Below are 16,718 nucleotides of genomic sequence, written 5' to 3' on the forward strand. Positions count from 1 at the left end.
TACAGAAACTAACACTTTATAGGTGGCTTTCTGTAGGACCTGGTGACTTCTGAATGCTTTTCTCTGTAACCACTTATCCCACTATACTTCATTGCCTTCTCTGAGTACTTCACATTGAAAATACCACCTACCTCTGTTCTTCTCTTTACTCTCTATCTCATGTGTTTATTTGGTCAAGTAATATTTATTGGGAATCTACTGAAAGAGATTATTACGTAATGTTCAAGAGGATGAGTTCCAGGCTGCCTAGGTTTGATTCTGGGTTCTGCCCTGTACTCCTTGACTGACCTTGGGCAGATTACTTATCTAAGCCTTAGTTTCTTAATCTGTAAAGTTCAGGTAAAAAAAGTCACAGGCCATTGTTAGGCTTAAATTACTTAATATATGTAAAAAAACTTGAATAGTGCTGGATGCTTCGAAAGTATGTGTTGGGTTTTGTTAATATTGTTTCTGTTGACCGGGTTGATACTAGTGTACTGAAGTAAAACAACTATAAACAAGATAGTTTGTGGTCCTTGATTTTATGAAGGCTTTCTAATAGGTGGGAGTGAACAAATGAAAATGATTGTCACTCACAGTAAATGGTTAAAGAAATCAGTTGATGTCAGAGAGTGCAGATGGGTACGATTGCAATATTCCAGTTTAGCCAGGATGGCTTGAGATAGGGATGGCAATGGAACTGCAAAGAAATGAATGGATTTCAGAAATATTTTAGGAGTAATTAATAATGAGTGGATTTAATTTGGTGGCTAAAGAAGGATAAATTCCAGGGTTGTTGTTTTGAGAAACTTGCATGATTGTACCATTACTGAGAGATTGGTCAGGGAGCACACAATTTGGTAGAGAAACCAAGACGCTGGTTTTAGACATTTGGGGTAGAAATGTCTATGAGATACCCAAAATGTCAGGTAGGTATTGATGTAGGAGTGTGAAGCTAAGAGATTATAAATTATATCACCTGGACCATTTATAGTAGCCTTCTGTAAGACTGTCCTTGCTTCCACATGCATATTTGACAAGGTGATCTTTGTTAGTAGAAACTTGGCTAAACTTTAGGAAAGGCTCCCAGTTTCTTATAGAAAAATCCAAATCCTTTTAGCATGGCATATGAGAAGCTCCCTGACATGGCCTGTTTCTTGTCACAAAGCATCTTATTTTTAGCTCTACTAAACTGCTTACGATTTTCTGAAGCTTTGTGCTTTTGCAAATATGGCTTCTTTCTCCCTGGGATATCCATTTCTTGATTTTCTATCTGGAAACTACACTCTTCCTTCATTTCAGTTTAAAAGTTACATCAAAGAGTTAAATAAAGTGTACTGTGTTCCAAGCATTTTTTCCTCCTAAGTGAAGCCTTCTTTGATTGATTGCTACCTTTCAAGGAATCAACACTCCCACCTTATGCGTAGTATTTTTATATATACCTCCTTCATAGCACTTACTGGATTGTATTGCAATTATTTGTTTATAACTTTTATTTCCATCCTGGATTTAGCTGGGAGGTGAGGCAAGAATTGTTAAGAATCATCTCTATATATCTGGTACATTCTGCAATGCTTAATACACTCAATAATTACTTGTTGAATGAGTGATTTTTAAGAGGCAGTGTTGCATAATGGTAAAAGTTCAGAGTTTTACATTAGACCAGTCAGACTTCTGTACTTAATATCACCAGTTTCTAACTGGTGATAAATTATTTAATATCTCTGAACCTCAGTTTTCTTGTCTTTCTTGTCTTTAATGAGGATAATGATACTTATCTTTGTGAGTTGTTTTGAGAGTTACAGGAGATTTTCTAAAATATCCTAGTGTACTGCCACACAGAAAGAGGCTACTCAGTAAGTGGGAGTTATTTTATCGTTTGTTCTGAGAACAGTTCCCTGTAGACTGAAAGATTCTAGTGTCCTTGCTTTTAAAGTAATTAGGTATTAGATATGGCATTTTTTAAAGCCCCATAAGTGATTTTTAAAATATGTAATTTTAACATTTACTGAATTTGATCTTTTATCATTTTAAAATATTCAGTGTAATTAAACGTGATTTTAATTTATTAAATTTAGGTTGCTGGAGTTCCCGTCATGGTGCAGTGGTTAACGAACCCGACTAGGAACCATGAGGTTGCGGGTTCGGTCCCTGCCCTTGCTCAGTGGGTTAACGATCCGGCGTTGCCCTGAGCTGTGGTGTAGGTCACAGACGCATCTTGGATCCCGCGTTGCTGTGGCTCTGGTGTAGGCTGGCAGCTACAGCTCTGATTCGACCCCTAGCCTGGGAACCTCCATATGACGAGGGAGCGGCCCAAGAAATTGCAAAAAGACAAATAAATAAATAAATAAATAAGTTAATTAATTTAGGTTGCTGCTTACTGGCAACCCATAAATATAGATACATCAGATAAAATGTGTAAATAGGATGTATACTTTTATGTAAGCATGGAGTATGTTAAAATATGAAATAGGTACATTCACAAGACCTGATCAATTCTGAAGTGTTTCTGTAATTGAGTATATGATTTTGTGTGTAATCACTGAAGATGTTTTAGTGGATAAGAGAAATTTTCATTGTCTGCCTTTTTTTTTTTTTAGATTTTTTTTTTTTTTTTTTTTTTTTTTTGTCTTTTTCTATTTCTTGGGCCGCTCCCGCGGCATATGGAGGTTCCCAGGCTAGGGGTCTAATCGGAGCTGTAGCCACTGGCCTACGCCAGAGCCACAGCAACGCAGGATCCGAGCTGCGTCTGCAACCTACACCACAGCTCAGGGCAACGCCGGATCGTTAACCCACTGAGCAAGGGCAGGGACCGAACCCGCAACCTCATGGTTCCTAGTCGGGTTCGTTAACTACTGCGCCACGACGGGGAACTCCCTTTTTTTAGATTTTTATTTTTCCTATTTTAGTTGATTTACATTGTTTATTTTTTCAAATTCATAGTCAAACTTTTTTTTTCAGTTTTGGTTTTGGTGAGTGTGTCAGCAGGATCCTGTGGGGCCTTCCTGAGACAGATCCCTCCCCCATATCCTCTGCTGTAGCTCCTTTCTGAAGTACAGAGTAACAGTATCTGATGCAAACTTCCTGAGTTGTTTTACAGATGCTTCTTCCCCCCACCCACCCAAAAGGAAGAAATTCACTACTTTTAACTACTTGATGATCTGAGCACTTGTGTCTAAGGATTGATAATGCTAATTCCTGAGAAGCCACCCTGTTGCCTACTATCAACCAATCAGAGAATTGAGCTAATCACTTACTCTGGGATGCTCCTCCCTCACCTTGCCTTTAAAAATGCTTTGTTGTAACCCATCTGGGATTTTTTTTGCGCAATAGCTGCCCTGGACTCCTTGCTCAGCACCCTGCAGTAATGCTGCACTGTCCTTCACCACAACCTGGTGTCAGTAGATCAGCTTTACTGCATTGCTGGCTTGTGGACCCAAGTTTGGCTAGGTAATGTGTGGCTTCTAGATGCGTGTACTTTAAAGTTGTCCTGTAGACCCCCACATTCACCATCTGTATATTGAAGCTAAATTTGTATCCCAATAAGGAACTTGGAATTACTAATGTTAATATAATAGATGGATACTTACGTACTAACTCTGGAAAGGTATTTACTGGCGTTGCCAGCTTCTATTCCTCCTCGCTCTCCTCTGTCCACCTGCTTCCTATTATCAATGGTTGGGCGGATAGGAGTAAGAGTGAGTAATCAAATCTTTTTCATAGGCCACCCAAGATTTAAGGTATTTTATTTTTACAACGTTTACTTGTGTACACGTAGCCAAATTGCTATAGTTATTGGGTCAATTTCCACTAACAATTTCTTTTTTTTTTTACCTTTAAAATTTTTTTTTTATTACTCAAATGAATTTATCACATCTGTAGTTGTATAATGATCATAACAATCTAATTTCACAGGATTTCCATCCCACAGCCCAGGCACATCCCCCCACCCCCCAAACTGTCTCCTCTGGAGACCATTAAGTTTTTCAATGTCTGCGAGTCAGCATCTGTTCTGCAAAGAAGTTCCACCTGTCCTTTTTTCAGATTCCACATGTCAGTGAAAGCATTGGATGTTGGTGTCTCATTGTATGGCTGACTTCACTTAGCATGATAGTTTCTAGGTCCATCCATGTTTCAAAAAAATGCAGGTATTTCGTTCTTTTTAATGGCTGAGTAATATTCCATTGTGTATATGTACCACATCTTCTGGATCCATTCCTCTGTCGATGGACATTTAGGTTGTTTCCATGTCTCGGCTATTGCAAAGAGTGCTGCAATGAACATTGGAGTACATGTGTCTTTGCAAGTCATGTTTTTCTCTGGGTAGATGCCCAGGAGTGGGATTGCTGGATCAAATGGTAGTTCTATGTTTAGTTTTCTGAGGAATTTCCATCCTGTTTTCCACAGTGGTTGCACCAATTTACAATCCCACCAACAGTGTACTAGGGTTCCTTTTTCTCCACAGCCTCTCCAGCACTTCTTGTTTGTAGACTTTTTGATGATGGCCATTCTGGCTGGTGTAAGGTGGTACCTCATCGTGGTTTTGATTTGCATTTCTCTAATAATGAGTGACGTTGAACATATTTTCATGTGTTTTTTTGGCCATCTGTGTGTCTTCTTTGGAGAACTGTCTGTTTAGCTCTTCTGCCCATTTTGTGATGGGGTTGTTTGTTTTTTTGGTATGGAGCTGCAGAAAATGTTTATAAATTTTGGGGATTAATCCCTTGTCAGTCGATTCACTTGCAAAGATTTTCTCCCATTCTGTGGGTTGTCTTTTTGTGTTGTTTAGGGTTTCCTTTGCTGTGCAGAAACTTTGAAGTTTGATTTGGTCCCATTTGTTTATTTTTGTTTTTGTTGTCACTAACAATTTCTTGTATTTATTTATTTTTTGACTAGGGTGAATTTAGAAAATTTAACTATCTTGATTAAGATTTTTTTAATTGAACAGAAGATTTGCTTAATACTATGTTAGGAAGTATTTTCCATAGTAGGCCTAATTTCTAGCTTAGAACTTTCTAGTGTATTCTAATGCCCTAATATCCTAATATGGAGCATTAATCCATATTTTATAAACTACACCCTCTAATCTTAATCACTCAGCAAACTGTCTCCATTTTCCCTGTTATAACTTGAACTTACTTACTTAGGACTGCTTACTGTCTTTCTATCTGCATTCTGACTTCTACACTCGAATGTACAGCCTAGCTGTTACAGCATGCTAGTTTCTTTGTTCCTAGACTCCCCTGTCTCCTGTGAACCTTGTTTCCACAATAGCTCAGCTGTGCACTCCAGTGGTCCTACCTTGTACTTTCTTATCCCTAGGAACTGTTCTGCTTCTATACTGTCTAATCATGGTCCCTCTGTCCTTGGAAGCTTTAAAAAACAAATAATACTAAGTGTGTAGTGCTAGGCATTGCTCTAGTGCATGGAATATACCAGGAAACAAAACACAAACATCTCTGCCCTCATGGAGTTTATATGCTAGAGGAGAGAGACAGATGATTAACAAAACCCATAGTAAGTATGTAAATGATATAGTGTTTTTCAAGTTGATAACAATGTACTATCAAGAAGGAAAAAGAGTTGGGAAGAGGTAATAGGGAGTTTGAAGGATTTTTTGTTTTTTGTTTTAAAATTTTTAAGTTTTATTCTGAAATAATTTGACAGAGAAGGTCAAAAGAATTGTGTAATGAACTTCCATGTACCCTTGACCTAGAATCACAAACTGTTAATATCTTACCACATTTACTTTAAAATTCTCTCTCTCAAAAATATGTAACACTTCCTGAAGTTGTGTGTCATCCTTGTGCAGGGGCCATGCTAATGTTCTCTGTATTGTTCCAATCTTAATGTGCTGCTGAAGCCAGTGCAAGAGTTGCAATTTTAAATACTGTGGTTAAGTCTTCATTGAGAAATTGACATTTCAAGATAGACTTTTGAATGAAACAAGGGAAAAAAACATGCAGATGTGGGGGCGAAAGAGTGAGGAGGAGAGTGGTATAGAAAGACGGCCCAGTTTGTATGGAGTACAAAGCAGGAATATATAAGGATGTCAGTAAGACAGAGAGGAAGAAGTGAGGAGGAGATGTAATAGGTGTAGGTGGTAGATTGTGAAAATGCTTATACCATTAATAGAGCTTTTATCTGGATAAAATTGTGAGCCATTGAGGAGTTCTGAGGAGTGATATGATCAGACTTTTTTTTTAAAGTATTGCACTAACTCCAGTATTAAGAGAAGAATGTAGGGAATGCAGTAGAAGCTGGGGTTCAGTTAAACTGTTGCAGGAATTCAGACTCAGACACGAATGTTGTCTCAGATAAGGCGAGTAGATTTGGAGGTGGTAGGAAATGGTGGGATTCTGGGTATATTTAAAATGTAGAGTCAGCAGGAGATGCTGATGGATTGGATGTGTAGTATGAGACAAAGAGGGGAATCAAGGGGTTGTTATGAGCAACTGGAGGAACAAGATTGAGAAGGCTCTGGATGGGATATGGTTTGAGAAAATCTAGGGAGCTCCCTGGTAGCCTAGTGGTTAAGGCCTTGGCATTGCCACTGCTGTGGCCTGGGCTACTGCCATGGCTTGGGTTCAGTTCCTGGCCTGGGAACTTCTGCATGCCATGGGCGTGGCCAAAAAAAAGAAATAGAATTCTTTTGATCATATTAAGTTTGAGATGCCTATTAGACTGCTAGGTAGAGATATCTTGTTAGATTTACAAATGAATCTGATGTTCAGAAGAGGTCTTATCTCCTTATATACATGTGGGAGTCATTGGCATAGAGGTAATGTTTAAAGCTATGCAACTAATGAGATCTCTAAAAGCAAAAAAGGAAACTAAAAATTGAGTTTTGTTATACTCTAAGAGAACAGGAAGATGAGAAAGAACCAGCAAAAGTTTAGACTGAGAAGGAATAACCAGTGATGTAGGATAAAATCCATGAGTTTGTGGTATTATAGAATCTAGTGAAAAAAAAAGGTGATTTGATAGGGAAGGAACGATTTGCTGATAGGTGTAGTAAGATGAAGACTGAGAATTCCTTCCTGTTATCTTTTTTGCTTCTAATCCAGGGTCTTTATTTTATTTTATTTTATTTTTTTTAGGGATGTACCTGTGGCATATGGAAGTTCCCAGGCTGGGGTTGAAATTGGAGCTGCTGCTGCCACAGCCACAGCAATGCAGAGATCCAGGCCTCATCTGACCTATACCACAGCTCATGGCCTGCCAGATCCTTAACCCACTGAACAAGCCCAGGGACCAAACCCGAGTTGTCATTGTACTAGTCCCTTTTGTTACCGCCGAGCTACAACTGGCACTCCTGTATATACTTCTTGTTGGGTTATTGTTGATTTATTCTTCATATCTCACCTGTGAGGTATACATACACATATATAGTCAGTATATATATTAAGAAGCCTTCCAAACCTCCAAATCTGAAAACTGAGTCACTCTTATATGTTCCCTTAAGACTTCAGAATTGCATCTGTCTTCTGTAATCTATCCAGAGTGTAGCATAATATCTGCTCCATGTAAACACCCAAATATATTTTTGTTGAATGTGTGAAAGAATGAAATTTATTAAGTGAATTTTTCATGTTGCTATAGCCTTTTACATTTTACTGAATGTTTTACATACAACCTTTCTTTTTTTAAAATTAAAATTTAGTTGATTTATAATATTGTGTCAATTGCTGCTGTATATAGCAAAGTGACTCAGTCATACATATAAATACATTCCTTTTTATATTATTTTCCATCATGGTCTACCCCAGGAGATTGGATATTGTTCTCTATGCTATACAGGAGGAACTTAGTGTTTATCCATTCTATAAATGGTTATTTTTAATTAATTAATTATTTATTTATTTTGCATTTTAGGGACAGACATGTGCCATATGGAGGTTCCCATGCTAGGGATCAAATTGGAGCTGCAGCTGCTGGCCTAAGCCACAGCCACAGCAAAGCAGGATCCAAGCTGCGTCTGGGACCCACACCACAGCTCACACAATGCCGGATCCTTAACTCACCAAGCAGAATGGGAACTCCAATAAATGATTATTTTCTACTTTATATCTTTACAGTGTAAAAATTCTGATTTTTTGTAATAGATGTTTTCACTGGGATTTAACCATGAAGCACAAATGGAGCAATTTTGGTTGAAAAGGGAGCAAAGACCCAAATTTATGTTTTACCTCCACCAGTAGCTATATGATCTTGCAGTTTAATCTTCTTTGGACTTTATTTGCGGCGCGGAGACTTCATTTTCTCAGGGTTTCAGATTCATTGATATGTGTTAAACCAGAGCATTTGTTTTTCTTTTTTTCTTTTTTCTTTCTTTTTTTTTTTTTTTTTTTTTTCTTTTTATCTTTTTAGGGCTGCACCCATGGCATATGGAGATTCCCAGGCTGGGGGTCAAATCAGAGCTGTAGCTGCCAGCCTACACCAGAGCCACAGCAACACTAGATCAGAGCTGCCTCTGCAACCTACACCACAGCTCACAGCATCGCTGGATCCTTAACCCACTGAGCAAGGCCAGGGATTGAATCCACAACCTTATGGTTCCTAGTCGGATTGTTTCCACTGTGCCATTATGGGAACTCCTAGAAATAGATTTTTAAAAATTGTATTTATTATAGTTGATTTACAGTGTTCTGTCAATTTCTGCTGTACAACAAAGTGACCCAGCCATACATATACATATAGATATATATACACACACACATTCTTTTTCTCACATGATCCTCCATCATACTCCATTGCTAGTGGTTAGGTATAGCTGATCCTGTACTGTACAGCAGGAACTCATTGCTTATCCTCTCCAAATTCATTAGTTTGTGTCTACTAACCCCAAACTCCCAATCGTTACCCCTCCCACATGGCAACTACAAGTGCGTTGTCCAAGTCCATGAGTTTGTTTCTTTTCTGTAGGTAGGTTCATTTGTACCATATATTAGATTCCACATATAAGTGATATCATATGGTATTTGTCTTTCTGACTTCACTTAGTATGAGTCTCTAGTTCCATCCATGTTGCTCCAATGGCATTATTTTGTTCATTTTTATGGCTGAGTAGTATTTGATTGTGTATATATACCACATCTTATTCTGTTCATCTTTGATGGGCATTTAGTTGTTTCCATGCCTTGGCTATTGTGAATAGTGCTGCAGTGAACATACGGGTTGCATGTGTCTTTTTTAATGAAAGTTTTGTCCAGATATATGCCCAGGAGTGGGATTGCTGGGTCATATGGAAGTTCTATATTTAGTTTTCTGAGGTATCTCCATACTGTCTTCCACAGTGGATATACCAATTTACATTTCCACCAACAGTATAGGAGGGCTCCCTTTTCTCCACACCCTCCAGCATTTGTTATTTATGGACTTGTTAATGATGGCTCTTCTGACAGGTATGAGATTATAGTTTTGATTTGCATTTTCCTAATGATTAGTGATGTTAAGCATTTTTTCATGTGCCTGTTGGCCATCTGTATGTCTTCTTTGGAGAAATGTCTTCAAGTCTTCTGCCCATTTTTCAATTGGGTTGTTGGTTTTTTTGTTGTTGAGGTATATACGTTGTTTGAATATTTTAGAGATCAAGCTCTTGTCAGATGCATAGTTTGCAACTATTTTCTCCTATTTTGTAAGTTGTCTTTTTGTATTTTTTACCGTTTCTTTTGCTGTGCAAAAGCTTGTAAGTTTGATTAGATCCCATTGGTTTATCTTTGTTTTTATTTCAGATGCCTCGGGAAACTGACCTAAGAAAAATTTGTACAGTTGATGTTAGAGAATGTTTTGCCTGCATTCTCTTCCAGGAGTTTTACTGTGTCTTGTCTTGTGTTTAAGTCTTTAAGCCATCTTGAGTTTATTTTTGTGCATGGTGTACAGTTTCCCATTGATTTACATGCAACTGTCCAGTTTTCCAAGCACCACATACTAAAGAGGCTGTCTTTTTTCCATTTTATAGTCTTGCCTCCTTTGTTGAAGATTAATTGACCATAGGTGTCCAGGTTTATTTCTGGGTTCTTTATTCTGTTCCATTGGTCTGTGTGTCTGTTTTGGTACCAGCTCCACACGGTCTTTTTTTTTTTTTTTTTTTTTTTTTTTTTTGCTTTTTAGGGCCACACACATGTCATATCAAAGCTCCCAGGCTAGGGTTTGAATCTGAGCTACAGCTGCAGGCCTACTTCACAGCCACAACAATGAGCTGTGTCTGTGACTTACACCATAGCTCAAGGCAAGGCCAGGTCCTTAACCTACTGAGAGAGGCCAGGGATTGAACCTGTATCCTCATGGTTACTAGTCGGATTTGTTTCTCCTATGCCACAACGGGAACTCCACACACTGTCTTGATTACTATAACTTTGTAATATTGAATGAAGTTTGGGAGAGTTATGCATCCTGCTGTTTTTTTTTCCCCCTCAGGATTGCTTTGACAATTCTGGGATTCTTATGGTTCCTTATAAATTTTTGGATTGTTTGTTGTAGTTCTGTGAAAAATGTCATGGGTCATTTGATAGGGATTGCATTGAATCTGCAATTGCTTTGTGTAGTATGACCATTTTAACAATATTAATTCTTCCAATCCAGGAGCATGGACTATCTATCTGTCTTTGAATCCTCTTTAATTTCCTTGATTAATATTTTACAATTCTCAGCATATAATCTTTCACATCCTTATTCCTAGGTATTTAATTTGGGGGAGTGTGATTTTACAAGGTGTTATATTTTTATATTCCTTTTCAAATATTTCATTGTTAATATACAGAAATGCAACTCATTTCTGAATGTTAATCTTGTATTCTGCTAGTTTGCTGAATTCATTGATCAGTAGTTTTTGTGTGATGTCCTTAGGGTTTTCTCTGTATAGTATCTTGTCATCTTCATAAAGTGACGGTTTTACCGCTTCTCTTCCAATTTGGATACATTTTATTTCTTTTGTTTGTCAGATTGCTGTGACTAGGACTTCCACTACTATACTGACTAAAAGTGGTGCTAGTGTACATCCTTGTCTTGTTCCCGACTTTAGCAGGAAGGCTTTCAGCTTTTCTCCATTGAGTATTATATTGGCTGTGGGTTTGTCAAAAATGCCTTTTATCTTGTTAAGGTATGGTCCCTCTATACCCACTTTGGTAAGAGTTTTTATCATGAAATGGATATTGGACTTTGTCAGATGCTTTTTCCGCATCTATTGAGATGATCATGTGGTTTTTGACTTTTGTTAATGTGGTATATGATGTCGATTGATTTGCATTTGTCAAACTATCCTTGTGAACCTGAGATGAATCCCACTTGGTTATAGTGTATGATCTTTTTTATATGTTGGATTCAGTTGGCTAAAATTTTGTTGAGAATTTTTGCATCTCTATTCATCAAAGATATTGGTCTATACTTTTCACTTTTGGTAATATCTTTGGTTTTGGTGTTAGGGTGATGGTGGCTTCATAGAATGTCTTTGGGAATGTTCTTTCTTCTTCAGTGTTTTGGAAAAGTTTAAGAAGAATGGGTATATAAGTTCTTTGGATGTTTGGTACAATTGTCTTGTGAAGCCATCTGGTCCAGGACTTTTGTTTGTATGGAGTGTTTTTATTACATATTCAATTTCATTTCTAGTGATCAGTCTGTTCAATAGATCTCTTCTTAATTCAGTTTTGGTAGGCTCTAAGTCTCTAGAAAGTTATCCATTTTCTTCTAGGTTGTCACATTTGTCGGCATATAATTGTTCATATTGTTCTCTTTTGGTTTTTTGTATTTCTGCAATATCCACCGAGATTTCTCCTTTTTCATTTCTTATTTTGTTTATTTGATTTATATCTCTCCTTTTCTTGGTGAGTCTGGCCATAGGTTTGTCAGTTTTGTTTACCCTTTCAAAGATGAAGCTCTTGAATTTATTAATTTTTTTTCTATTGTTTTTTGCATATTTTATTTAAAACATTTTTTTTTTTCTTTTTAGGGCTGCACCAGCAGCATATGGAGATTCCCAGGCTAGGGGTCAAATCAAAACTGTAGCCGCTGGCCTACACCACAGCCACAGCAATGCAGGATCTGAGCCACATCTGCAACCTACACCACAGCTCACAGAAACACCTGATCAAGGTGACTGCCTGAGCAAGGCCAGGGATCATACCTGTGTCCTCATGCATACTAGCTAGATTCATTTTTGCTGAGCCATGACGGGAACTCCTAAATCTGTATTTATTGATTTGCTTTTCCTGATTTCCTTACTTCTGCTGACTTTAGATTTTGTTTGTTCTTCTTTTTCTACTTCTTTTTAGTCATGGCTTAAATTGTCGATTTGAGATTTTTCTTCTTTTCTGAGGAAGGCCTGTGTTGATATGAATTTCCCTCTAAGCACTGCTTTTGCTGCATCCCATAGATTTTTGTTTGTTTGTTTGTTTTGCTGTTTAGGGCTGCACGTCTAGCATACGGAGGTTCCCAGGCTAAAGGTCAAATCGGAGCTGTAGCTGTTGGGCTACACCACAGCCACAGCAGCAGAGGATCTGAGCTGTGCCTGCAGCCTACACCACCCCCCTTAATCCACTGAGCAATGCCAGTTCCTTAATCCACTGAGCAAGGCTGGGATCAAACCTGCATCCTCATGGATTCTAGTCAGATTTGCTAACTGCTGAGCCATAACGGGAACTCCTGTTAGTATTTGTTGTATGTATCTGGGTGCTCCTACATTAAGGGCATATATATTGGTGAGTGTAATATCAATCCTTTTATCATTAAATAGTGTCCTTCTTTCTCTTTCTTTATGGCCTTCATTTTAAAGTCTATTTTGTCTTAAATGAGTATTGCAACTCCCGCTTTCCTGTCTTTTTCATTCAGGTGAAACATCTTTTTCGATCTCCTCACTTTTGATTTATATGTGTCCTTTTCCCTAAGGTGAGTGTCTTGTCGACAGCATATTGTAGGCTCTGGCTTTTTTATCCAATCTGCCACTCTATTTCTTTTGATTAGAGCATTCAGTCCATTGATATTTAATGTAATTTTTGATAAATATGCATTTACTGCCATTTTCAACCTTTTTTTCCAGTTGACTCTATATGTTTTCCTCTGTTCCTTTCTCTCTTTTTTTTGGTTCGATGATTTTCTTTTATTTTATGCTTGTGTTCTTTTTAGTTTTTGTGAATATAGGTTGGTTTTGATTTGTGGATACCTTATTTTTCAAGTATTTTAACCCCTTCATATATCTGCTTGCTTTAGCATGATAGTCTTATAGGCTCAAACACATTCTAGAAAAAAAAAAATGAGTCTGTATTTTCTTATTCTCCTTCCCCATGTTTTATGGTTTTGAATTCCTTTTTTAACATCTTCCTAGTTTTCCTTTTGTCATTCCTTGTGTTTATTGTCACTTTTACAATAGTTTTTTTTTTTTTTTTTCTTTTAGATCTGTGTACTGGCTTATTTAAGTGACTATTTGACAGTTGTGATTTCCTCCATCCTATTTCTTCTTTCTTCTTTTTTATTTAGAGGAGCCCTTCCAATATTTCTTATAGAATGGGTTTAGTATGGCTATACGCTTTTAGTTTTTGTTTGTCAGTGAAATTCTTTATTTCCCTTTCTGTTTTAAATGATATTCTTGCTGGGTGGAGTATTCTAGGTTGCAAATTTTTCCTTTTAGAACTTTGAATATATCTTACTGTTCTCTTCTGGCCTGTAGTGTTTCTTTAGAGAAGTCACCTGATAGCTTTTTGGGGGTTCCCTTATAATTATGTCTTTGTTTTTCTCTTGCTGCCTTTAGAGTCCACTCTTTAGCTCTTAACTTTTACCATTCTGATAGTAATATGTCTTGGTGTGGGCCTGTTTGTGTTCAACTTGTTTGGGGGCCTCTGTGTTTCCTCTTGTCTTGATATCTGTTTCCTTTAGATTTCAAAAGTTTTCAGCCATAACTTCTTCAAATATATTTTCAATCCCCTTTTCTTTTTCTTCTCCTTCGGTAATCCCTATTATGTGTAGATTGGCCCACTTTATATTATCCCATAGATCTCTTTTATTGCTTTCATGTTTTTTCATTTGGTTTTCTGTGTGGTGTTGATCGGGCGATTTCCATTAATCTATCTTCCAAGTCACTAACTCATTCCTATGCATTATTCATTCTGCTCTTTTGTGCCTTTAACTCAGCTTGTGTTTCTGTAAGTGAATTTTCTAATTTTTCTTGATTCCTCTGTGTGAGCACAGGGAAAGATATTCAAATGGTGGTCTGCCCCTCCTCCTCTTACCTCCCCCAACAGTGGCACCTTGCTTCTCCTGCTGGCTCCGACCTCCTCCCAGATTCCCTCAGCTATAACACTCAGCTCCCCAGGCTGTGGCCCACTGGCTCCGACCTCCTCCCAGATTCCTCAGCTATAACACTCAGCTCCCCAGGCTGTGGCCCACTGCCTCCTAGCCCCTCAGGGTGTATCATAGAGCCAACCCTAGGCCTTTCCCCGAAACTGCCATTTGGAGCCTGAGTCTCAGTTCAGCCCAAGAGCCTCAGGCAGTGGTGTTCAGCAGCAGTGGTACCGATCATTTATGTGGCTGTCTCTCTGCTTCGCCCTCAGTCCAGCTGTTACACTTTACTCTGAGACTGTGAGGTCCCTCTGTGTTGGTTGATTTCCGTGTCAGTTAGGTGGCTTCCCAGGGTGTGGGTTACTTTCCTTTTTCACAGCTTCCTCTCAGGAGTGCTAGTCCCATCGTGATTCCTTCTCTCTCTCCTTTTTTTTTTTTTTTTTTTTTTTTTTTTTTTTTTTTTATTGTTGTTGTTGTTGCTATTTCTTGGGCTGCTCCCGCGGCATATGGAGGTTCCCAGGCTAGGGGTTGAATCGGAGCTGTAGCCACCAGCCTACGCCAGAGCCACAGCAATGTGGGATCCGAGCCGCGTCTGCAACCTACACCACAGCTCACGGCAACGCCAGATCCTTAACCCACTGAGCAAGGGCAGGGACTGAACCCACAACCTCATGGTTCCTAGTCGGATTCGTTAACCACTGCGCCACGATGGGAACTCCCTCTCTCTCCCTTTTTTTTCCTTTTGTTCTACCCAGTTATGTGGAAGATTCCTTGCCCTTTTTGGAGATTTTAGGTCTTCTGCCAGCTTTCAATAGATGTTCTGTGTGAATTGTTCTACATGTAGATGGATTTTATTTTTGATGTTTCTGTGGGAGAGGGTGAGCACCACGTCTTACTCTTCTGCCATCTTGATCTTTCTTGATTTACTTCTGATAATTGATATTTTTCATGTTATTGAGAATGGTATAAATTTTGAAAATTTAATTTCTGATTTTTACCTGTATAGAGGAACACAGTGGATTGTGTATATTGATCATGTACTCATGAACCTTAGTAAATTGGCTTATAAATCTACTAGTAGATTATTTTTATTTTATATACACAATTCTATGTCATCTGTAAATTAATTCTTTTTCTTTTCTTTCTCTTTTTTGTTTTGCCTTAATAAAATTGATCTGATTCCACTGTGAAATAAATTTGAAACACTAGGCGTATTTGTGCCTTTCCTGACCTTGCGAGGAAAACTTTAAACATTTTCACTTAAGTATGATGTTTGCTAAAGATTTTTGGTAAAAAGTTTTCATGATATGAGTAAGTTTTCATCTATTTTTCCTATGTCAGCAAGATTTTATTCTGAATGAATTTTTTGTTTGTTTATTTGTTTGTTTGCTTTTTAGGGCTGCACCTGTGGCATATGGAAGTTCCCAGGCTAGGGGTCAAATTGGAGCCACATCTACTCACCACAGCCCCAGCAATGCAGGATCTGAGCTGTGTCTGCCAACTACACCATGGCTTACGGTATCACTGGATCCTTAACCCACTGAGTTAGTCCAGGGTTCGAACTCGCAACCTCATGGTTACTAGTTGGATTCATTTCCACTGTGCCACAATGGGAACTCCTGTTCTGAATGAATTTTGAATTTTATCAAATGTTTTACTCCCCCTACTATTGAAATTACCATAGAAAATTTCTTCCTTTCTTTGTTACTGTTGAGAATTACATACAATGTATTTTTAGCAGCTTAATTGACATGTAATTCATGACAACCATAAAATTCACTCATTTTGCAATTTTCTGAGTTTTTATATATCCACAGCATTGTGGAACCATCATACAGTCTCATTTTAGGACATTTTTGTCACTCTAATGAAAAACCCAGTACTTATTAGCAATTGCTCTTTATTCTCTGCTTCTCTACTCTGACCCCCATTCCCCTGACTCTAGCCCTAAACAATAACTAGTTCATTTTCTGTGTTTATGGATTTGCCTCGTCTGAACCTTTGATAAAAATACAACAACACAATATTTTGTTTTTGTTGCTGGCTTCTGTCACTTAGCATAATGTTTTCAAGGTTCATCCATCTCATAGTATATATTACTATTTCATTCCTCTTTATTGTCAAATAATATTCCATTTAGAGTTCTCTTGCAGCATAGTGGGCTAAGAATCCTGTATTGTCACTGTAGTGACTGGGGTTTCTGCTGCGGCACAGGTTCAATTACGGGCCCAGAAAATTTCACATATGCAGCAAAAAAAAAAAAAAAATCCATTGTATGGATATACTACCTTATTTTTATCAGTTTATCAGTTGATAGACATGTGGGTTGTTTCTACTTTTTAACTGTTATGAATAATGCTTCTGTGAAAATTTGTATGCAAGTTTTATTTTTTTGATGAGATTACAGTTCACCATCCACTTTTGCCATATTTCAACACACACACACACACACACATACACACACTCACACT

At 37.9% G+C, this 16,718-nt stretch overlaps 1 protein-coding gene and 1 non-coding gene across 6 annotated transcripts in view; one reads left to right on the forward strand and one right to left on the reverse strand.

Moving 5' to 3' along the window:
* The window catches only part of ZRANB3 (zinc finger RANBP2-type containing 3), a 302,772-nt gene that overhangs the window by 4,429 nt on the left and 281,625 nt on the right, over nucleotides 1–16,718 (forward strand). The window lies entirely within an intron of this gene.
* On the reverse strand, nucleotides 5,747–5,849 carry LOC146395771 (U6 spliceosomal RNA). The gene has a single exon (XR_014830663.1). It is a non-coding gene; the product is annotated as a U6 spliceosomal RNA (small nuclear RNA).

This window comes from Sus scrofa, chromosome 15 (assembly GCF_054392235.1).
Source record: "Sus scrofa isolate SSC_HxYL_T2T_F1_AM1 chromosome 15, Sscrofa_HxYL_maternal_Yorkshire_Landrace_v2.0, whole genome shotgun sequence".
NCBI classification, from domain to species: Eukaryota; Metazoa; Chordata; class Mammalia; order Artiodactyla; family Suidae; genus Sus; species Sus scrofa.